Source organism: Camelina sativa, chromosome 7 (assembly GCF_030686135.1).
Source record: "Camelina sativa cultivar CO46 ecotype springtype chromosome 7, ASM3068613v1".
Classification (NCBI taxonomy): domain Eukaryota; kingdom Viridiplantae; phylum Streptophyta; class Magnoliopsida; order Brassicales; family Brassicaceae; genus Camelina; species Camelina sativa.
Window position 1 is genome coordinate 14,290,581 of NC_141886.1, and position 24,652 is coordinate 14,315,232.

The window sequence follows — 24,652 nt, forward strand, 5'->3', positions numbered from 1 at the left end:
CTAGAACATCTTCCTCTTCATCGCCTTTGATTCCACGATCACACTTTGCCTTTACCTGCACCACAAACACATATTGAGATGCATGAGTATTTGATAAACACTCAGTGAGGCAATCCTCCCATCTACCGGGCTATACACACAAGCAACAATGATAACCATGTTCAGAAACAATCAACAAGCAAAACAAACAAACCAGGAAACCAAACACGTCTCGCTGGAAGGGAGGTGTCGACCGACACCTGCCAAGTGTCGACCGACACTGGCTTTGGTGTCGACTGACACTACCCCACAGTGTCGATCGATGCCCAGTTTGTTGGTGTCGATCGACACTCCCTCTGGAACTGCGATCCGCGCGAAGTCGAGAGTCGGATCTCGCTTCCAAAACTCTTCCAACTCGCCCAATACTCGAAACCCAAGCCGGAAACCTCCTCAGAAACCTGTAGCAATCATTCCCCAGCAAGAAAACACACAAACAAGCAACAACCAAGCAAGAACAAGGAAATCAAAGGCTTAGATTAGCCATGGTCATGCACTCACCTCTTTTCAGGAAGGTTCAGACCAAAAGCCACGAATCCAACCCTCCTAGCAAGCCTCTAGATCCTTCCTAGCTCCAAAACTCTCAAGAACAGCTAAGAACACTCACAAATCTCTCTCAAAATCGAAAATCTCCTTCTTCTCTCTATTTCTTGTCAAAAACGGCCAAAACAGGAGAGAAATGTCGAGTTCTCCTTTTAAATCTCGACTTTAGGGTTTTCCTAAACCAACCACACAAACCGGTCGATTAAAAACTCAATCTGGTCAAACCAGAAATTAGTGGTGTCGACCGACACCCCCTTCGTGTCGATCGACACCCATCCCAAAAAAACTAATTTTTTGTTCGCGGATGTTACAAGGTCATAGTTCTAAATAGTTTTGGTACAATGTGATACTTCTGAGAAGTAAATAGGTCATTGATCCTTTAACGTGATTATGACATATGTCATGTTTTGGATTGTTTATAAAGTTTCTATTATATATATTTGAATTATCTAAGACTTATATATACTATCATGATTATAATTTTCAATTTTTTCTTTTTATTATGTTATATTAACTTTGTTCCAATTTCTCAATTTTTATTGGGTTGGTCATAAAATCATTATAATCGAGTAGATAATTTTCACCAGTTGTTCATCCAAAATATTTTTGGAGTTAAAAAATTCATGGTTAAAGAAACTATGTAACATCTGCGAACCGAAATCCCGGTTTAGGGATTGCATCGGTCGATGCAGGTTCAGTTTTCTGCGGACGAGTTAAGTTAAACGCTGCGTTTTGGGTGAAGGAAACCCTTAACTCGACTTTTTGTCTCATTAGGCGAGTTTGGCCGTTTTTGAGAGAAGCAAAAGAGAGAAAGTGCGTTCTTGGTGTTCTTGGTGTTTTCTGGAGATTTGAGGCTGTTCTTGTGGAGATCTGTAGCTGGGATCGTTGTAGGAACTTCCTAGAAGTGTTTTCTTGCGTGTTTAAGGTTCAGAATCGTCTTGGCAAAGGTAAGCAGGACCATGGCTTATCTAAGCTAGGGAACTCTTTAATCTTCTTGTTGTGTGTTGTTAGACTTGTTAGAGGGATAATTGGGACATTAGGAAACTTTCTTGTGGCTTGGGATCGAGTCTTGTGGTTGCAGGAACGAAGATCCAGAGAGAACTTCGGGGAAAACACGATGCTCGGCATTGCATCGGTCGATGCATATCTTGCGTCGGTCGATGCAAGTGCGAGGACGGCGCGTAAAACTCTACTGTTTTCGTGTTATGTCGAGCATGCGTCGGTCGATGCAAGTGTAACTTTCATCGGTCGATGCAGCTTCTATGTCAGTTGATGCATCCTCATGTGGTGTCGATCGATGCATGATGGTGTCGGTCGATGCAGTGTCCTGGTTTGTCGTTTGTTGTTTGTTGATTGTTGTTTGATGGTTAGAGACGACTCTATTGCTTGTGTGTATAGCCCAGTAGATGGGAGGATTGCCTTACTGAGTGTTTATAAAATACTCATGCATTGCAATTTGTGTTTGTGATGCAGGTAAAGGCAAAGTGTGATCGTGGAATCAAGACAATGAAGAAGAGGATGTTCTAGTGGTTCGCTTGGTTGTCTAGCTTCTGTTAGGTTGCTAGAGTTGAGTCCTAGGATGTTGTTTAGGATTGCTGGTTCTCTAGTTTATGCTGGTTGGATTATTAGTTTATGATTTGGAATTAATGTTGGAATATTGGTTATTATTTATTGGATTATTGATTGGATATTGGTATCTGTGATTTCCGCTGTTGGTTGTGTTTGAAGTTAGGTGGCTAGTGGGTATGAGACCACTAGTTGTAGTTTATTTATTATTATTATTATTATTTTATTATTATATATTATTTAAAAAAAATGGGTCAGGTCGTTTCAAACTATGTCACAAAACAATTTTAATAATTATAAGAACTATAATCATGCCAAAATGAAAGTAAAGCAATATAAAAGTTGTTTAATTTGTTTAATTTGTTTAAAAGACATTTTATAGGTTCAGTGGAAGCTATCAGATGCAATAAAATGGAATTAAAATATATAAAGCCCGCTACATTAATCGAGGATGGAAACACTGATGGAGGTTCCAAAAGTGATTCTATAGTTAGTAGCATTATAAGTTTTGAAGATTAGTCGGTGGTTGACGTTTCTGATCAAAATCTAGAGTTTTCTCTTCTAGATAATGTCAATGATTCCAGTACTGAAACAAGAGCTGCTTGATCAAGTAATTGAGAAGCGATTTTTGAAATTTCAGAAGTTGGAACAGTAAACCATTCTAAAATTGGTTTCAAACAGAATTTATGTGGTTTTCTATCGAATTTGGTTAGTAAACCGTTTAAACCAAGATATATAGAGAAATATATAAGAACTTTTGATTCGGGTAGAAATAAGTTGAGAACTTACGATTCAAGAATATTTGAGACGAGATCATAGTTCTAAATAGTTTTGGTACAATGTGATACTTCTGAGGAGTAAATAGGCCATAGATCCTTTAACGTGATTATGACATATGTCATGTTTTGGATTGTTTATAAAGTTTCTATTTTATATATTTGAATTATCGAAGACTTATATATACTATCATGATTATAATTTTCAATTTTTTCTTTTTATTATGTTATATTAACTTTGTTTCAATTTCTCAATTTTTATTGGGTTGGTCATAAAATCATTGTAATCGAGTAGCTAATTTTCACCAGTTGTTCATCCAAAATATTTTTGGAGTTAAAAAATTCATGGTTAAAGAAACTATGTCACAAACAATTTTAATAATTATAAAAACTATAATCATGCCAAAATGAAAGTAAAGCAATATAAAAGTTGTTTAATTTGTTTAAAATATATTTTATAGGTGGCGATAAAGAACATTAAAACATACGTAATTGTATGTGGCTACTAATTATATGTTGCTTTGATGAATTCTTTGTATGTAAAATATTTTGTAATAAGTTGTGAAACGTTTTTGAAATTTGACAATAATAATATTTGTAATGATGAGTATTTGATAAAAGTTTTGGTGGGATATAATTTAGCTTTAAATTATTGTAATAATTGTTATAATATATTAAAAATATAAATAAATGTATGAAGTTAAATACAAATATGATTTTTTCTCTAACTAAAATTATTTTAATATTTACTTCAGGAAATAAAATTTCTTTTTATTTTTTTTTTAAAATGTTGAAGATTTAGGATTTATTTTCTATAACAATTTTAAAACAGGCACATCGTGAGCTTCATTGAATCGGGAGCGGGTACGCGGAAGCGGAACCGGAACCGGAAGCGTTTGTAAGCGTGAAATCGAATTTAAAAAAAAAATTAGGAAGCGGGTGCATGTTGGAAGCGTATATACTATTTAAATCAATGAAAAAACTATTTAATTTCAAATAGTCAGAATAAAAACTATTTGCAAAAGTGAAGAGTTACGTGGTTCTTTGTGAATGTCACTGTAGCAATGAAAGATCATACAATATATAGTAGGCGACACACGTTTTGTCAATAGAAATCTTGATGTATGTATTAGTATATGGAGTTTAATTTCCAGAAAAATATAGACATATGATCTAGCTAATCCATTAATTCTATATATACCTAAGTAACGTGTTAACTTCTGCATCGTAATTCATCCATCTCTTATATTCACTGAGGGAGGCAAGTTTTACTCCTCTTCTTGATTCTTGTATTAAGAGAGATTTCAAATGGGGGTGGAAAAGATCTGGTTTCATTTTTGGTTATTATTTTTAGTAAGTTCTTTAAAAATGAATAAACCTTCAGTGGTCTTCTCATCACTCTCATGTTAGCTGCAGCTATCTGCATCCAAGGAGGAAATTATCTGGTTTCATTTTTGATTATTATTTTTAGCAAGTTCATTTAAAATAATATGAAAAAAAATTATGGCCAGAATTTAATAGAGATGTGGAGGATTAGTTCGTACGCTGTTGCACTCAGCCTTATCTCTCAGCTTTTGAAACTTTGCATTCCTCCAATTTACTGATCTGTCGTTAGTATATGCTTTGTATGTTAGTAAACATGGACCACTACTGACTACTACTGTGCATGTTCCTCGTGCTGGAATTAAACGAAGATAGATATTTCTCTTTTAGCAGCTTGTTTAAATTAACAAAAATACACATTCGTGGAGCCGTTCTTTATATTCAAATGTGATGCTGGTAGTTAGATTCAATGGATTGAGCATCATTTGTAGGATTAGATCAAATCTATATAATAATAACAATTTAAATAAATGGAGATAACAGTTGCGATTTTTCATCGTATCTTTTGGTGAAATAATTTTTTTTTATTATTTAAAAACTAAAATTTGTACCCGCGCATGTGCGGAATTTTAATTTAAAATATTTCTTATCAATAGAAATTGTTTTTTTTTATTAACTCAGAGAGTAAATCCACAGACCTATGAAGGGGTCCGAGACTAATCTCTCTGGGGTTATCAATAGAAATTGTTGAGCTCAAATATAATCATTTCAATTTTTGAGTATAAATCTATAGAAATACTAAACTTACTTTACTCAGTGATATACAACATATATATTTTTAAAGATAATATTTATTTGTTATATCTATTTGCGATTTTACGTGGGATTTTAGTTAAAATATTTATCAATAAAAATCATTGAATATGAATATAATTTGAAGATTAAAAGATAAATATATATATATAAATCCCGTACTTATTTTACTAATCTATATATAACATATATTGTCTCAGGTCGCAATGATATTTTCGACAATCTTCTGACCTTTTATCTTTAAAATAGTTCATTCCATATTCACAATTTTAAAAGTTCTAACGTCAATGTCGATCGTCGACCTAATTATAGAGACCATTCAAATACATCGATATCCTACATTAAATGCGAATATACAAAGTTTTATGAACAGTTTTAGTGTTATGTCGCTACAATGAGGTTGTCCAAATACATCATTTGCCATAATAGAATTTCCGACTAAGTCAAAAATGCTTAAATGATGAAACGTTTAAACCCCACCTGAATATCTATTCACTAATCCAAGTTACATATTTTTCTAAAATTTCATATGTTATTTACAGATGTTAATTTTGTGATGCAACCCGAGCTTCATCTTCTCAAAAAAATATCATAGTGTACTTTAAATATGTTATTTTTATCAATATTTTGGCTTAAAAGCATTTGATAATATATATATATATATGTTATATTTGTTATATATGTTTTATATCATGTTATAAAATTGTAGCTCCATTTGATAATATACTTTACACAAATCACATGCCACTTTTTGTAACGGCTTACATATCATTTTTTCTATATTTTCTAACCATTGATTTTGTTTTTTTAGATAGATTATTTTTTCAAAATTTTTTTCATAGTTTTCCTAAAAAATATGTGTGCCCTTTACAATGTCTTTGTTTTAGATCAAAACTTTTAAGTTAAGTTAAGTAATTAATCTTTATGGTATATGTTTTTTATAAGTAAAATTTAATAATACATCTTTATGGTATATGTTTTTTAGAAACTAATGTTTCACTTCAATTTTATTTTCATGTTTATATATTTATAAATACAATTACATAACTTGTTTTTTTACTCCACCATGCATTAAAATCTTACTTACATTCTAAAACTCATTAACCCATTCTAAATTTTGGAGTGTAATCATTTTTTGGTTATAATTTTAATAATAACATTATTATTAAAACAAATTTATAGTATAATTTTTACTATTTTAATATTTTCATTTATTTTACTTAATTCATTTTTAGATATTTATTATTTTATTATTTACTAAAAATTATATTATTGTTTATACTGTTTTAAAATTTAATTAATTTTAGTTAATTCGTTTTTTATTTATTTTTATTACTATTATTAATTAAAAGTAATAAATATACAATGAATGAATACTAAAAATAGTATTTTTTAGTGAGCAAAGTTAACTTTATATATATAGATTATGGTTACGTCTGTTCATAGTAAAGTTGTGTCTTTTACTATAAGAAAAAATCATGTGGTTGCGTCTGTTCATTATATAATTGTGTCTTTTCACTATATCTTATTCACAACTTCTTGTTACAATAGTTATGTTTATCTATATATTTATGTCTTTTGAACTATATAAATATATATATTTGTCTCTTCTTAGATAACTAACAAATCATTGTTCGCTAACACAAATTTTCCGTTTCATAATGAATCTAAATAATATAAATTTTAATACTTAATATCCAACAACATTTTATAATCTAACTAAAGATTTTAGAAATCAATATAGTAATATAAAAAATTAATCAACTTTAACTATGTAACTTATGGTTGCGTTTATTAATCATAACTCATCGTGAAATATGTGTTTTTAAGATTTAATTATTTAATCTTTTATTTTTAGGAATTTTAGTATTTGATTATAATTAATGGTTGATAAATTTTCATTTTACATGAAATTTATTTTATTTTTTTTAATTATATCATCAGAAAATTGTATTTACTTATTATAATCTTTCGTTTGATATTCCTACTTAGGATCACTTCATCATTATAGTTGTTTATTAATATAAATATTAATAAATATTATGATGCTTGTTACTCTTTACTATATTTTTTTCATAATATATCTTATACTTATAATTTTTATTATGACTTTATATTTAATAAATTTTAACTTAAAGTTGAGTTTTTTGCCATAAGTTTTTATTATTATTAGCCGTACTTATTATTTTTCTTATTTTGGGGTAATATTTAATTTTATTCTTAGCATATATTTTCAAACTATTTATTACTTTTGAATAATTTTCTCATATATATAATTTTTAATTTACAATTTAATTTAAATTTTTTTGAAATACTTCCCCTGTGGGGATCTGAGTCCTAGTATTTTATAATGATGATGTAACAAACAACAAAAACAAAAAATTAACAGGACAACTTGTGCCTAGAAAGAAAAGTAACTGAGATGCTGGTAAATCATTTTAAACGTTGATTTACTCATCCTTTTCTATTTGTCTGAAATCTTGTCTTATTCCCTTGAATTATTTGATTATTCTTGTTTTGGTATATAAATTTGTTAACATGGACATTGTGAATGTTCCTCGTGTTAACATGGACATTGTGTATGTTCCTCGTGTTAAAATTCTAAGTTTGAATCGATTACCATAGTCTAATCCCCTCTTTTCAACCCTAACTAAAATTATTTGATCATCCTTGTTTTGCTCTATATAAATTTGTTAATATTGACATTGTGCATGTTCCTCTTGCTGAAAATCTAAGTTTGAATCGATTACCATAGTCTAAACCCCTCCACTATAGTAAAAAGATAGACATTAAGGACCCATCACAAGAAAGATTAGAAAGTGACTGGCTGTGCCGAAAAAAAGCCAAACATTTATATAGCTGACAATTTTACTCAACGCAAATGGTAGTAGTTCATTATATCTTTTTATTGTGCATGCTCCATTTAACTGCATGAGGACTCCTATTAACACCGATACAAAATGTTCTTGTAAAAAGAGCCAGGAGAGAGATTGACGATTGGAGGCTCGAAAGGTAGATGAACGGGCAGAGATTTGGATCTATGTTGCCGCAGCGAGTTGGCGTTTGGAGGCTCAAGAGATAGAATAGCGGCTGAAGTCCCGTGGTGACGGCGGATGGTATTGATGAGGGTACCGGTAGTGTCGTTTGATGGTGGCCATGGAAGAAAGAATCGTGAGGATGAGAAAGAAGAGGAAGAGGAGAGAAGCAAAGCTTTCATAAATGCATAAAATAGAAATATCACCCCTTTGTCCTATATATATATATATATAACGCTTAATTTACAGAAAATTTTGATTTCTAGCCTTTTATAAGATTTGCAAAATTAATCATTCACCATTTAAATAAATATTAAAACTTGGATATAACATTTGTAAAAAAATCATGAGCCTAATCAAGAATGTTAACCACAATATTAACTTAATTATAATTTTTTATTGAAAATACCTATACAAAATGAAATTTAATAACACAACTATTTTAAAAAATATATATAACATTGTATCATCTATATTAAAAATCAATGAAACTTATAAATAACAATATAAAATCATAAATATATATATATAAAAAATAAAAAGTTATTCCGTGGTATACCAGTGATTAAATTCTAGTTAAGTTGATTATTCAGTGCAATTACCCATATACAGTACTGTATGTTCTCTCTACGAATTCCCAAATTTCTTTTATTTAATTTTTTTCTGTTGAGAGAAAGAATCAACTTCACAATTGAGACTTTTTTTTGTTGGAAGGGTTATTGTATTTGAATCCTCCAATTCGATTACAAACAAAGTTGTTGTGTTGTATAATTACATCAATCGGTGAAGTGACTTTAGTGTAGTAGCAAATGGTAAGTCCTTAATGCAAAATGCACCATCATATCTGGGATTGAGTCCCGCTCCTTACGAATATAGGGATTTGGCCAATTGTAATTTAATGGTTGACAAAAAAAATTACACCGATAGTTATATCCAAGTAAAGCACATCCTATATTTTTTAGAAATATGAATAAACATCCATTTCAGGAATAATTAAATCGCTCAAGTCGTTAGGTGTCCCTTTGTGAATATGTCACTGGAGCTATATCACACGTCTATGTGGTTAGGGGATGTCTAAGTGTTAATAAATTAGGATACACTTGTAGACCATACATATATAAGGTAGAGTATTCTACATGCATTTTCCTCTCAATTCTTCTGAATGCATGGCATGATTTACTTTTTTTTTTTTTTTTTCCACTTCTTGATTCTTATCGCTTTCTGGTAATTAAATTGGATTACTAAATTTTGAGTTTTTTTTTCCTAATTTTAGACTGGTTGTGAAATCATGCATGGTCCTTGTTTTCAGTACATTGTTTAAATGAATAAGAAAGAAAATATGAACGGATACAAAGATAGTTGAGAATGTTAAACATTCTTTTAACATGAACTCCAAGATCTTAAACATCTACATTAATCACATAATACAATTATAAAGAGGGTTAAAGTAATACCTCCACTCATTGTAAAAATGATATTTCCTTGAATGGTTTCTTCTTTTTCAATGGCTTGGCTTGAAGACTTGAAAATAAACTTTTAAATGATCTTTAGGTGGAAGATAAGGTTTCTCTCCCCTTTCCTATAAACTCTTTTCTTTATGTGTTGTTTTTGTTCTTGTAATGATTTGTGATGGAACAAACCATCTATTTATAGGAGGGAAGAGGACCTTACTCCTCATAAGGGTTTTGTCTTCTAATTTAATCTCAAACATCCATCATAGTAGAGATGAAGACAGTGGTGACAAGTGTGAGAACAAGTGTCTAGCATTGCTTCAAACACAACATGCAACTTCACACTTGTTCTCTTATAAGCTTTAGCATGACATGTAGTTTAATACTTGTCCTTTTAGTTCCCAAATGATTAAAAACAAAATATAACAAACCCAATTAAATAACCTACTAACTATAAGACCACATGCATGGGTAAGAAATAATTATTTTTGTACATTCTCCCACTTGGTCGTTAGTATAATGGTTTTACTCGGGAATCATAAGGCCGGCATAATATGTTATATTTTTCATTTGGTCTTTCATAAGTGTCTTAGCTAATCTTATAACCAATGAGAGTCATGGCGGTCACACATCATTTTGCAACATGATTCCTTCCATGTACTACTACATTGACTACTTTTCATAGCAAGACCATAAACATTTTTCCGTAAGTAGGAGTTATCTTTAATGGTCTCTTTGATGTCTTTTAAGACACATTCTGTTATCAATAATTCTAACAAACAATAATGTGTGCGCATGTTGGAAACAGAATAGAAGATGTAAAAGTCATAAGAGAGCTCTTATAAATGTCAAACATAGGCTAAAACATTATCAGACAACATAATTAAGTGCTATCCTCCATACCCATACTTTATGCATGCTTCATAAATGTCTTTGGAGGTAATGCTTTCGTAAATATATCTGCGACCATTAGCTCAGTGCCTATGTGTTCAATGACAAACTTTTCTCTTTTAACATCTTGCTTTAATGATAGATATTTGAGTTCCATATGCTTGGCTCCTTTAGATATCCTATCATGCTTAGAGAAGAAGATTGCGGCTTGATTGTCATAGTAAAGAGTTAAAGGTTTGTAAACAAAACTCAAAACCCCAAACTCTGACACGAAATTCCGCAACCATGTTCCTTGAATAGAAGCCTCATAACATGCTACATACTCAGCCTCCATGGTGGATGTATAAATCAACTCTGACTTCTGGTTTTTCCATGAAATGGCACCTCCACCAAGGAGATACACATAGCCGAGAGTATAGTGCCTAGAATCTTCACATCCACCAAAATCTGAGTCTGAAAATCCAACCATCTGTGGATGTGTTAATTTTCGATATGTCAACATGTTGTTTCTTGTTCCCGTTAGGTATCTCAAAACTTTCTTCGCAGCTTTCCAATGAGCAAGTCCTGGGTTACTCTGAAATCTACCCAACATTCCGACTGCATGACTAATATCAGGTCGAGTGCAGACCTGTGCGTACATCAAACTTCCCACAAGAGATGCATAAGGGTACTTTTGCATTTCATTATGTTCCATTTCATTCTGCGGACATTGCTTAAGGTTAAGCTTGTCACCCTTTTGCATAGGAACAATATTAGAAGAACACATCATCATGCCAAATCTCTCAAGAACTTTATCAATATATGCTTTCTGAGACAATCCTAAAATTCCTAGTGATCTATCACGTAATATTTCAATTCCTATCACATAGGATGCCTCACCCATATCTTTCATATCAAAGTTCTTAGAGAGATAACTCTTAGTCTCATGTAGTAGACCAAGATCATTACTGGCTAATAAGATGTCATCAACATACAATACCAAAAATATGAATTTACTCCCACTGATCTTGAGGTATATTCATGGATCCACAACGTTTTCGTTGAAACCGAATTTCGTGATGGTTTCATCAAACTTTAGATACCATTGCCTCGAAGCTTGTTTCAGTCCATATATTGATTTCTTTAATTTGCAAACCATATCTTCCTGACCTTCGATTATGAAGCCTTCAGGTTGGCGCATATAGACTTCTTCTTGCAAGTCTCCATTAAGAAAGGCAGTTTTCACATCCATTTGATGTAACTCGAGATCATACTGAGCTACTAACGCCACGATAATTCTGAGAGAGTCTTTTCTAGACATAGGTGAAAAAGTCTCACTATAATTGATGCCTTCCTTTTGACTAAAACTTTGGCTACCAGTCTGGCTTTATATCGTTCTACATTGCCATTACAGTCGATTTTGGTCTTAAAGATCCACTTACACCCGACTGCTTTGTGTCCATCAGGCAATGGAACAATGTCCCAAACTTCATTCTTAACCATCGAGTCTATTTCATCTCTACTGGCATCAATCCATTTATCAGAATTAACATCCTTCATGGCTTGTGAATAAGAAACCGGATCTTTAATGTTTTCTTCTCCAGATTCTATTTGATAAATCACAAAGTCATCTGAAATAGCAGATCTCCTCGTACGATTTGATCTTCTTAATACTGGTTCCTCTTGTGCTTCATGATCATTATTGGCAAGATTTTCATCATTGAGTGTGTGATCATTCAATAGGGTTTCCTCATTGTTTAACGGTTCAACAATGCTAGGAATCCCAACATTCGGAACTAAGGGTAATGGAATATCAACCCTAGTTTCCTGAATAGTTATATCACGAACTTTATCACTCCCACTAATTTTACCATTCTCAAAAAATCTGGCATTATTGGTTTCTACTATTCTCGTACTATGGGATAGACAATAAAATCTATATCCTTTAGACTTCTCAGGGTAACCTATAAAGAAACCACTGATCATTCTGAAGTCTAATTTCTTTTCATGTGGATTGTATATTCTTACTTCAGCTGGACACCCCCAAACTTGGAGGTGTGACAGACTAGGTTTCTAGCCTTTCCACAGTTCAAAAGGGGTCTTTGAAACTGCTTTGCTAAGTACCCTATTCAAAATATAGACCGCAGTACGTAATGCGTCCATCCACAAGAATATAGGTAGGTGAAACTGACTTTCTTTGTGGTGTATGAATGAATGATGTATGGAATGATGATGTATGGAATGAATAGAAGTCAGGGTGTTTCAATTCCCCTTATGCAGTTGCAGTATAAGAGGTGTCAATCCTATCTGAGTGATTGTGAACAATTAAGATGTGCATATGAGTCTAAGTCAAGCCAATTGTAAAGATTGTTTTTCACTAACAATCCTAAAATGAGATATGAAATGCAGAAAGTAAAAACAACTAGAACAGGATACTAAATGCAAACAGAACAAACAACTTGAAGCTATAATGAAACTAGAACAAAGATAGAAACTATGCTAATGAACTAATGCAAGACAAGTAATGAACAGGAAACTACGTGAATGCAATGGAAATGAAACAGGAATGAAACAAGACAATCACAAATAAAAAAACACAAGTTCTGGGGATGAACTCGAGCAGCACTCGACCGAGTGTAGGTCGAGTGGGTGGTCGAGCTAGACTTAAACGTGAAAACAGAGCAACACAAGAAAAACAGAGCAAAGCTAAAACCAATCAAACAACAAACAAGCAATGATATTTAGACTAGGATTTCAATAAACAAAGAAGGCCTTGAGGAGGGATTCATGGACTGAGCTAATCATTGTGGTTATCTAACTTGGTCAACAAATCTCAAGCAAACATTGAGCTGATCTCTAGACATACTATTCTAATACATGTTTAATCCACTCTCATGGCAAGAAACAATCAAACCTATGCAATTCTAGACTTGTTCTCACAAAGAAAAGAATCTACACAAGCAGGCATTAAGCAATACATCTCAAACCAAACAAGACTCCTAATCTCTTAGCAAGCCTAATGGTAAGCTCTAGATCTAGCCTTATCTATGCTCCTTAGACATTGGTGTGATGCTAAGATGCTTGAAATCAAACCCTACCCTCTCAGATATAGGATCAGCATTAAGATCATCTAGCCTAGAAGAGATCTACAACAATCAAGCTTGACCAAATCAAACAAACCACAAGATCAACCCAGCCTAACCCATCCTCAAGGTCCTAAACAAACTACTCACAAGAACACATGGTGAAATATGTCAAAAACCCAGAAAATAATGAAACTTGCATCATTAGAAAGATGAAATAGAGATCTACAATATTGATGAAGGAATAAAACTCGAAATCTTAATACTTTGAAAGTTATGAAACAAACAAAATATAAGAATCTAGTCTTTCTCTCTCAAACAAGTACAAGATCTAAAATAAAAGAAAAGTGCAAAAGGAATAATATCTAAAAAAGGTAAAAACTAGGTTTTAAACTCTCTAAAAAGCTGGACTCTTTTGTGGCTGCAAGTACAAGGGCCTTATATAGGAGGTGAGGTGGAAGCCCTAAAAATACAAAAAGTCAAAGTGGTCAACGTTTCGGTCAACTCGACCAGTGCTCGGTCGAGTGGCTGGTCGAGCTGGCTTCTCTCGTGCATTCTCCACTCGGTCGAGTCCTCCTCAGCACACGGTCGAGTGGTGGTCGAGTGGTGCGGTCGAGTTGGACTCCGGACCTTGATTCTACAGCCTTAACTCTCTTGTTTTCTCCTCAGGATAGCTTCACTTCTCCTCAACATTGCTTCCATGCTCCTTAGGCTCCAAAATCACCTGTTTATGCATGAAAAGATGCAAATGCAATGCAACTACACTCTAATGCATGATTAGTCCTAAAGCTACACAATAATGGCCTAAATGGATAGCAAAAGATGCAAAAGTGTTGAATAAACTAAGGGAAAACAAGGTAAAATATATGAACATCAACACCCCCAAACTTAGTCTTTGCTTGCCCTCAAGCAAATAATCAAAGACAAAAGAAGGTAGGTGAGGTTTGAAAGTGGGATCTCAGCTCCTAAAGCTTGCAAATAGACTATCTAGAATCAATGTCCAAGTTACTAGTACTATGATGCAAGTTGAATGAGCTATACTTAAAGACTTTAGACAAGCATATCACAACCTTCACTGATTTGAGCCTTAGACATCCACATGCATTCAAATCAACCATTTCCTTTAACATTCATTAATCAAGAACATGAATCAATTCTATGCAATGCTTAAACTCATTTGGCTTGGCAGTAAAAGGTTTAGAGACAATGATGGTCTCTTTTTAGAGTAGGGCTTATCAATATCAAGGTTCTCTCATAAAAAATGAATTGAGCTTTAGAAGAATGCTAAAGGTAAGAACACTTAGACACATACAAGAACAAAACCTTGTCTACCCAAAGGTATCCAAAGTGTTTATCCTATCAATCTAAACCCAATTGGTCCTAGTGCTACCCTTTAACTTCTTTTCTTCTTTTTCACCCTTTTTTCTTTTGGTTTTAAAGTCTTAGGAGAGGTTTCTTATTTGATCTTTCTAGTGGAATGGGGGATTCTTACTTATTTGCTATGGTTCTCTTTTCTTCTTATTCTTAAGACATATAAGCATTTTGCTAGACTTCTCTTTCCTTTCTTTCTTTTCTTTAACTAGAACCATTTTTAAACAACCTTATTCTTCCCATTCTTTCACTAGACTTTAAATTTTCTTAAACACATTCCCCTCCTAAAGACTCTAACCTTTTCTTTCTCTTTTTCCTCTTTTCTTTTCATAATAGCCAAGTCCCAAACCCAACAAGTGAACCACCTAGTCCTATCTAGTTTGAAAAATGCAAACTAGAACTACACAAGGCTTTACTCTTGTCAGTTCAAACCTAACACTTTCTACCAAGTTCAATCCCAAAAATAGGCCTCACACACACAAGAATAAACATGGCTTGAAAGAAGGTTTGGTTTAGGGGTAGGGGAACTGATTCTTAATGAGGAAATCAGCTTCTTGGATCAACAAGAGTGGTAAAAAGGAAGAAGATGATCCAAATATGTATGTGGTATCCATGAGTTTAAAGCATTGCACACATTGATAATTGAAAGTCAATATTAGGTTCTTATAAATAGGAAATCGTTTCAAATCTCAATATGCTTCAATTTAGACCAAATGCAATGTAGGAATTCAAGGCCTGGTTCAATCTTATTCTAACCACTCAACTAGCATCAAAGTACTATTAACTTGGGCATTGATCCTAGTCTAGTGAATAAACAAGCTAACAAGGGAATACTCATCATAGATCCCTAATGCAAGTACTATACAATCCTACATGAAACATGCTAAACAAGATCCTAATGTGCAGTGCAAACTACATGAACACTCTTTTTTTTTTATAAAGATTTTTGCAAAAATTTTCAAATTTTTAGGGTTTTTCTATGCCTTAGATGCTATGCAAGTATTAACATGATTATGCTAAAAATTTGAAATAAGAATCACAAAACACAATGTCAAATGCTATCTCAAACCCTCCCCCAAACTTAAATCACACAGTCCCTGTGTGAAAGAAATTTGATTGAGGATTCAAGATGAAAAACAAAAAAAACAAAACACAATGTCAAATGCAATGATATCTACAAGGGAAGGTGATAGTGGTACCTTAGGGATTGTGGAAGTAGTTGTTCACATCCATCTGCATGCTGTCATAGGAGTAGTTGGGGTCTTGTTGGTGACTTGGAGGTGGAGATTGGGGCAGCTCGACGATGGGGATCGACCGGGACTCGGTCGAGTACGTGCTCGAGTGGGGGGGTCGAGCTGGACCACGAGTCTTCTTTTCCTCTTCTATCTGGTCTCCCTTGCTTCCCTGATCATGAAAATACCAAAACAAAAATCAAAATACCAAAAACCTTAAACAATATGTACATGGATACCTTAGGGACTTCCTCCCTAGTGAGCTTGTTTAAAGTCACTAAGCTTGACTTTGGTATCCTTTTTAGGCTTGTGGAGCATCTTGGAGAAGCATTGTGAACTTCTCAGGTGTTTCCTTTTCTCCTAAATACTTCTTAACTCTCTGACCATTGACTGTGAACTCACTACCATCCTTGTTGAGAAGTGTGACAGCCCCATATGGTAGGATCTCCTTTATCTTAAAAGGGCCTCCCCATCTACTTTTCAACTTCCCAGGGAATAACTTGAGTCTTGAATTGTAAAGCAAAGCTTGGTCTCCAGCCTGTAAGTCCTTGATGAGAATCTTCTTATCATGGAAGGCTTTAGTTCTTTCCTTGTAGATTTTGGAGTTTTCATAAGCTTCCAATCTGATTTCCTCAAGCTCATGCAGATCAAGGTTTCTCTTAGCTTGTGCTGTCTCAAGATCCAAGTTCAAAAGTTTGATTGCCCATAGGGCTTTGTACTCAACTTCAACTGGGAGATGGCAAGACTTGCCGTAGACCAGTTGGAATGGGGTTCTTCCTATAGGTGTCTTGAAAGCTGTTCTATAGGCCCAAAGTGTTTCATCAAGTTTACTAGACCAATCCTTTCTTGTTGCTCCTACTATTCTTGATAGAATGGCCTTGATTTGTTTGTTTGACACTTCAACTTGTCCACTTGTTTGGGGATGGTAGGCTGTAGACACCTTGTGTTTGACTCCATACTTCCTTAGCATTCCTTCAAAGATCTTGTTAATGAAGTGTGTTCCTCCATCACTAATCACAGCTCTTGGAATTCCATACCTTGGGAAGATTATGGTCTTAAAAAGTTTAAGCACCACTTTGTGATCATTAGTAGGGCTGGCAATAGCCTCTACCCACTTGGAGACATAGTCCACTGCCACTAATATGTAGACATTCCCATTTGAAGGAGGATTAAAAGGTCCCATGAAATCAATTCCCCACACATCAAATATCTCAACTTCCAGAATTGGGTTTTGGGGCATTTCATTCCTTCTTGTGATATTTCCCATTCTTTGGCAAGCATCACACTTTGTGATGAACTTGTGAGTGTCTTTGAATAGTGTAGGCCACCATAGACCAGCTTGTAAGACTTTCTGGGCAGTTTTGAAAGTTGCAAAATGGCCTCCATAAGTGGAACCATGACAATGCCCTAGCACTCCTTCAACTTCATTTTCTGCTATGCACCTTCTAAACAACCCATCTGATCCCTTTTTGTATAAGTAAGGTTCATCCCAATAGTACCCATTGATGTCCTTGAGGATCTTTTTCTTCTTATAAGGGTCCATATCTGCTGGGACTTCTTCACACACCTTGTAATTGACTATGTCAGCATACCAAGGTAAATCTTCACTTTCAAGTGCCATCCACTCCTCCATCTCATCCTGCTCGATCGTGTGCCCAAACATACTCGATCGAGTGCATGCTCGAGTGGGCGGTCGAGTTGGAGGCCGAGTTGTCCCTATCAGCATCAGCTTCTCCTCAGGCATTGAATCATCAATTGGAATCTCCTCCTCTATCCTCATTCTGGACAAATGATCAGCTACTCCATTCTCAATCCCTTTTTTATCAACTATTTCCATGTCAAACTCTTGGAGAAGCAGAATCCATCTTAGCAACCTTGGTTTTGTGTCCTTCTTTGAGTAGATGTGCCTCAAAGCAGCATGATCAGTGTACACAATTACTTTGGACCCTACTAAGTAGCTTCTGAATTTTTCAAAGGCAAAGACCACTGCTAGAAGCTCTTTCTCTGTTGTTGAATATCTTCCTTGAGTTTCATCCAAGGTCCTACTTGCATAGTGAATAACATGCAGCTTCTTATCTTTTTTCTGTCCCAGAACTGCCCCCACTGCAAAGTCTGAAGCATCACACATAATCTCAAATGGAAGATCCCAGTTTGGAGCTTGGACTATTGGGGCTGATATTAGAGCAGCCTTGATCTCCTTGAAAGCCTTCAAACAATCTTCATCAAAGTTGAACTCAGTCTCCTTGCAAAGCAACCTTGTCAATGGCCTAGCTATCTTTGAGAAATCCTTGATGAACCTTCTATAAAATCCAGCATGACCAAGAAAGCTTCTTATATCCTTAACTGTTTTTGGTGGTTGAAGTTGAACCATGACTTCAATTTTTGCTTTGTCAACCTCAATACCTTTCTCTGAAATCTTATGACCAAGAACTATCCCTTCTTCAACCATGAAGTGACATTTTTCCTAATTTAGGACTAGATTTGTCTCCTCACATCTCTTTAAAACTCTGCATAGATTAGTAAGACAAGAAGAAAAGGAATCTCCATAGACAGAGAAGTCATCCATAAAAACTTCAACCATATCCTCAATAAGATCAGAGAAGATTGACATCATGCACCTTTGAAAGGTAGCTGGAGCATTACATAATCCAAATGGCATCCTCCTATATGCAAAGGTACCATATGGACATGTGAATGTTGTCTTCTCTTGATCATTGGGATGAATAGGAATTTGGAAAAATCCAGAATATCCATCCAAGAAACAGTAATGAGTATGATTGGCTAATCTTTCCAACATTTGATCAATAAATGGAAGAGGAAAATGATCTTTCCTAGTAGCAGAATTAAGCTTCCTATAGTCAATGCACATTCTATGTCCTGTTATGGTTCTAGTGGGAATTAACTCATCATGATCATTCTTTACTACAATGATTCCTCCTTTTTTAGGGACACAGTGGACTGGTGAGACCCAAGTACTATCAGAGATAGGATAGATCACACCAGCTCCAAGCAATTTTAGAATCTCCTTTTTGACTACTTCCTTTAGGTTGGGATTAAGCCTTCTTTGAGGTTCAATACTAGAGTAGGATTCATTTTCAAGGTGGATTCTATGCATGCAAAGACTAGGTGAAATTCCTTTAATGTCATCCAAAGTATAACCAATAGCTTTTCTAAACTTCCTTAGCTCAACAACTAGCAAATCAAGCTCTTTCCTACTCAAGTTAGCATTTACTATCACAGGATAAGTAGAGTTCTCACCTAAAAAGACGTACCTTAGCCCAGAAGGGAGAGGTTTTAGCTCTACTTTTGGTGCGTTCAGTTCAGACCAGTCGTCTGTGTGGGATTCGGAAGTGCACTCGGTCGAGTAGTGTTGGTGCTCGGCCGAGTGTGTGCTCGAGTGGGTGGTCGAGCTATCCGTATCTGCTGTTTGAACTGCCCAAACTTCCTCTCTTAATGCTGGTAACCCCTCAAAGACCTCTGGATGGTGTGATTCTTCACAGGAGTCCAATATATCTTCATAGGCCTTAGCCTCTTCATGGATAAACCCTTCCTCTCCATTTTTGGTTAAAACAGTTCTAAGGTGATCTTGTTCTGCTAGCTCTTCCATCAATTCTCCTGACAAGTTGTCCAACTCTTCAACCCAAAAGATTTGTCCTCCAATTGTTGGTTTCTTCATAGCCTCTACAATGTCAAATGTCATTTTGAGGTCTTCTCCCAAGTTGAGATCAATCTTCCCTTGTCTCACATCAATTATTGCTCCTGCTGTAGCTAGGAAAGGTCTCCCCAAGATCAAAGGATCTTTTGGTTCTTCATCCATTTCCAAGACTACAAAGTCTGTTGGGACTTCCACTGCTCCAACTCTAACTGGTAGATCTTCCAAAACACCATGTGGTAATCTTATTGATCTATCAGCTAGGATTAGGGAGATGTTGCATGGCTTATACCTTGTAAACCCTAGGCGCTTAGCAACTGATAGAGGCATTAGACTCACTGAGGCTCCCAAATCACAAAGGCATCTATTGAAGGTTAAGGGCCCTATAGAGCAAGGTAGAGTAAAGGAACCGGGATCTCTTAGCTTTTGAGGGTTCACTTGCTTTTGGATTATGGCACTACACTCATGGCTGAGAATCACCATCCCTTGAACTTCCTTGATCCTTTCCATCACAGCATCTTTCAAGAATTTTTGGTAAGGAGGAATCATCACAAAGGCATCTATTAGAGGCATCCTTAGCTCAATCTCTCTAACTTGTTTGTTAAACAATGCCTTGTATTTTTCAACCATCTGTTTCTTAAATCTTCCTGGGAAAGGTAGTGGAGGCTTGTAAGGAGGAGGAATGAACCGGACTTCCTTTTCTTTGGAGGTAACTGGATTGATTTTCCCTTGAGAATCAGCTCGATCGGGTGCTCGACCACCTACTCGGTCGAGTGAGTGGTCGAGTGGTACGTCGAATTCAATGGTGTGTTCATCCTGAGTTTCTTCCTATTGGAAACCCTCCCCTTCTTGAATTCCACTGTCCTCAGTGTTGGGATGTGCTCCTAGCCGTGTTGGTAAGACTCTCCCACTGCGAAGATTGATAGCATTGGCAAATTCAGTACTTTGTACAATGGCTGTGCTCTTGTTATGGTCATTCTTTGATGCAGAAGCTTGGTTGATCTCCATAGTCACCATCCTGGATGTCAGTGTGTCATACTTGTCATGAAGTTCATTGTAAATATCATCTATCCTCTTGTTCAGCTCAGCAATCCTGTTTGTTGTCTCAATCTTGCCTTGTGTTTGCCCAATCAACAACTGTTGCATCATTGCTCTTAAGTCTTGTTCCTGGCCTTGGTTAGTCTGAAACCCTGGTGGGGGACACAATTGGGGCTGGAACACTTGGTGTTGTTGCTTGGGGATGTAGTTTTGTTGCTATTGAGGTTGAAGAGGTGGATAGACCTGGTCTTGAGGGTTGACCACATTGGTGCTCCTATAAGAGAGATTGTTGTTCTTGAAACCTCCTTGGTTGTAGCCTTTGAATCCTCCCTGGTTCTGCATGTAGCATAACTCAGCAAATTCAGGCTCCCCCTCTTGAACTGGAGCTTCCTCTTCACCAATGAAGTGAATGGACTTGGATTGGCTGAGGAGGATCTTGTCAAGCTTCTCATTGACCATCTTCAAATCCTTCTTATACTTGTCCTCTTGATCAGTTGAGGAGCTCCTTATGGGCCTATCATAGTCCTCATTATAATTGCCATCAGATTGAGCAAGATTCTCAACTAATTCCCATCCTTCTTCCACATTCTTGTTGAGGAAATTGCCATCAGAGGCTGTGTCAAGAAGCATTCTTATCTTAGGAAGCACTCCTCTATACAAGGTACTTAGAAGTGACTCATTGCTGAAGCCATGGTGAGGACACTGAGTTTGGAATCCTTTAAACCTCTCCCAAGCTTCACAAAAGCTCTCATTATTCCTTTGAGCAAACCCAGAAATCTCATTCCTCAGCCTAGCAGTCCTTGCATTGGAGAAGAACTTGGCCAAAAAAGCTTTCTTGCATGCATCCCATGTGGTGATAGCTCCAGTAGGAAGAGTCTTCTCCCAAAGGTGAGCTTTGTCTCCAAGAGAAAATGGGAAGAGTCTTAATTTGAATCCATCTTCACTCACTCCATTGATCTTAGTGAGTCCACATATTCTGTCAAACTCATCAAGGTGATCTAGTGGATCCTCCATTGGCAACCCATGAAACTTGTTTGCATGTATCATTCAGATCAATCCACTCTTGATCTCAAAGTTATTGTTGGCTACTGAAGGTGGCACAATTCCAGCCCTTTGGTTGTGGGTATTGGGTGCATCTCCTGCACCAATGTGCCTTGGTCTTTGCTCATGGATAGCTTGTTGCTCCATGATGTCTTGACCTTGTTGTTGTTGAACTACTCTTCCTTGCTTATGTCTCAAACCTTTTTGTAGCCTGTGGATGTTGTCAATAGGCTGTTGAAGACTATCTTTGCCTTTTGACCTTGTGTGCATCAACAAACTCTACTACGGACTCGAACAGGTACACGGTCGAGCGCAGGCTCGAGTGGGTGGTCGAGTCGACTGGGAAGTAATGGCTAATTTGATCCGGCTTCTGGCTCGATCAAGTGCTCGATCACAGCTCGGTCGAGTGGTGGTCGAGTAGGTGGTCGAGTGGGTACCTGAAACACAAAACAGCCAAGCAAAGGAAGATTCGAGTTCAGTAACTTCACAAGTGTTTAAAACGAACTTAATCTTAGACTAATAATGATCCTAAATGTCTTATTCTATGGAATGAATAGAAGTCAGGGTGTTTCAATTCCCCTTATGCAGTTGCAGTATAAGAGGTGTCAATCTTATCTGAGTGATTGTGAACAATTAAGATGTGCATATGAGTCTAAGTCAAGCCAATTGTAAAGATTGTTTGTCACTAACAATCCTAAAATGAGATATGAAATGCAGAAAGTAAAAACAACTAGAACAGGATACTAAATGCAAACAGAACAAACAACTTGAAGCTATAATGAAACTAGAACAAAGATAGAAACTATGCTAATGAACTAATGCAAGACAAGTAATGAATAGGAAACTACGTGAATGCAATGGAAATGAAACAGGAATGAAACAAGACAATCACAAATAAAAAAAACACAAGTTCTGGGGATGAACTCGAGCAGCACTCGACCGAGTGTAGGTCGAGTGGGTGGTCGAGCTAGACTTAAACGTGAAAACAGAGCAACACAAGAAAAACAGAGCAAAGCTAAAACCAATCAAACAACAAACAAGCAATGATATTTAGACTAGGATTTCAATAAACAAAGAAGGCCTTGAGGAGGGATTCATGGACTGAGCTAATCATTGTGGTTATCTAACTTGGTCAACAAATCTCAAGCAAACATTGAGCTGATCTCTAGACATACTATTCTAATACATGTTTAATCCACTCTCATGGCAAGAAACAATCAAACCTATGCAATTCTAGACTTGTTCTCACAAATAAAAGAATCTACACAAGAAGGCATTAAGCAATACATCTCAAACCAAACAAGACTCCTAATCTCTTAGCAAGCCTAATGGTAAGCTCTAGATCTAGCCTTATCTATGCTCTTTAGACATTGGTGTGATGCTAAGATGCTTGAAATCAAACCCTACCCTCTCAGATATAGGATCAGCATTAAGATCATCTAGCCTAGAAGAGATCTACAACAATCAAGCTTGACCAAATCAAACAAACCACAAGATCAACCCAGCCTAACCCATCCTCAAGGTCCTAAACAAACTACTCACAAGAACACATGGTGAAATATGTCAAAAACCCAGAAAATAATGAAACTTGCATCATTAGAAAGATGAAACAGAGATCTACAATATTGATGAAGGAATAAAACTCGAAATCTTAATACTTTGAAAGTTATGAAACAAACAAAATATAAGAATCTAGTCTTTCTCTCTCAAACAAGTACAAGATCTAAAATAAAAGAAAAGTGCAAAAGAAATAATATCTAAAAAAGGTAAAAACTAGGTTTTAGACTCTCTAAAAAGCTGGACTCTTTTGTGGCTGCAAGTACAAGGGCCTTATATAGGAGGTGAGGTGGAAGCCCTAAAAATACAAAAAGTCAAAGTGGTCAACGGCTCGGTCAACTCGACCAGTGCTCGGTCGAGTGGCTGGTCGAGCTGGCTTCTCTCGTGCATTCTCCACTCGGTCGAGTCCTCCTCAGCACACGGTCGAGTGGTGGTCGAGTGGTGCGGTCGAGTTGGACTCCGGATCTTGATTCTACAGCCTTAACTCTCTTGTTTTCTCCTCAGGACAGCTTCACTTCTCCTCAGCATTGCTTCCATGCTCCTTAGGCTCCAAAATCACCTGTTTATACATGAAAATATGCAAATGCAATGCAACTACACTCTAATGCATGATTAGTCCTAAAGCTACACAATAATGGCCTAAATGGATAGCAAAAGATGCAAAAGTTGTGAATAAACTAAGGGAAAACAAGGTAAAATATATGAACATCAGTAGGTTAGCATGACTCATCATAGATCTAACCATTTCCATATAAGTACGATTACGCCTTTCAGCTACACCATTCTACCACGGAGAACCAGGCGTTGTGTACTGCGCAACAATTCCTAATTTTTGAAGGAGTATGGCAAATGGTCCAGGATGTTGTCCTGTTTCATTATATCTGCCATAAAATTCACCACCTCTATCAGACCTTATGATTTCACCTTTCTATCTAATTGCCTCTCAACTTCATTAATGAATGCTTGTACAACATCCACAGATTGAGATTTTTCATGCAATAAATAGAGATAACAATAACGTGAATAATCATCAATAAAAGTGATGAAGTACTTTTCACCTCCAAAAGTTGGAACGTCAAATGGTCCACAAATATCTGTATGTATGATTTCAAGAAGCTGTGTACTTCTTGTGGCTCCTTTCTTAGTGTGTTTTGTTTGCTTAACTTTAATGCAATCTATACACATTTTCTTATTGGTAAAATTAAGATTCGGAATGACTCCATCTTTTACCAATCTTTTAATTCTTTCATAAAAAATATGTCCTA

The 24,652-nt window shown here is 35.6% G+C and overlaps 1 non-coding gene across 1 annotated transcript; it reads left to right on the forward strand.

Annotated features, from left to right (window-relative positions):
- The first annotated feature begins 21,474 nt into the window (after window positions 1–21,474).
- Window positions 21,475–21,581, forward strand: LOC147941189 (small nucleolar RNA R71). The gene has a single exon (XR_015563062.1). It is a non-coding gene; the product is annotated as a small nucleolar RNA R71 (small nucleolar RNA).
- Window positions 21,582–24,652: the final 3,071 nt, after the last annotated feature.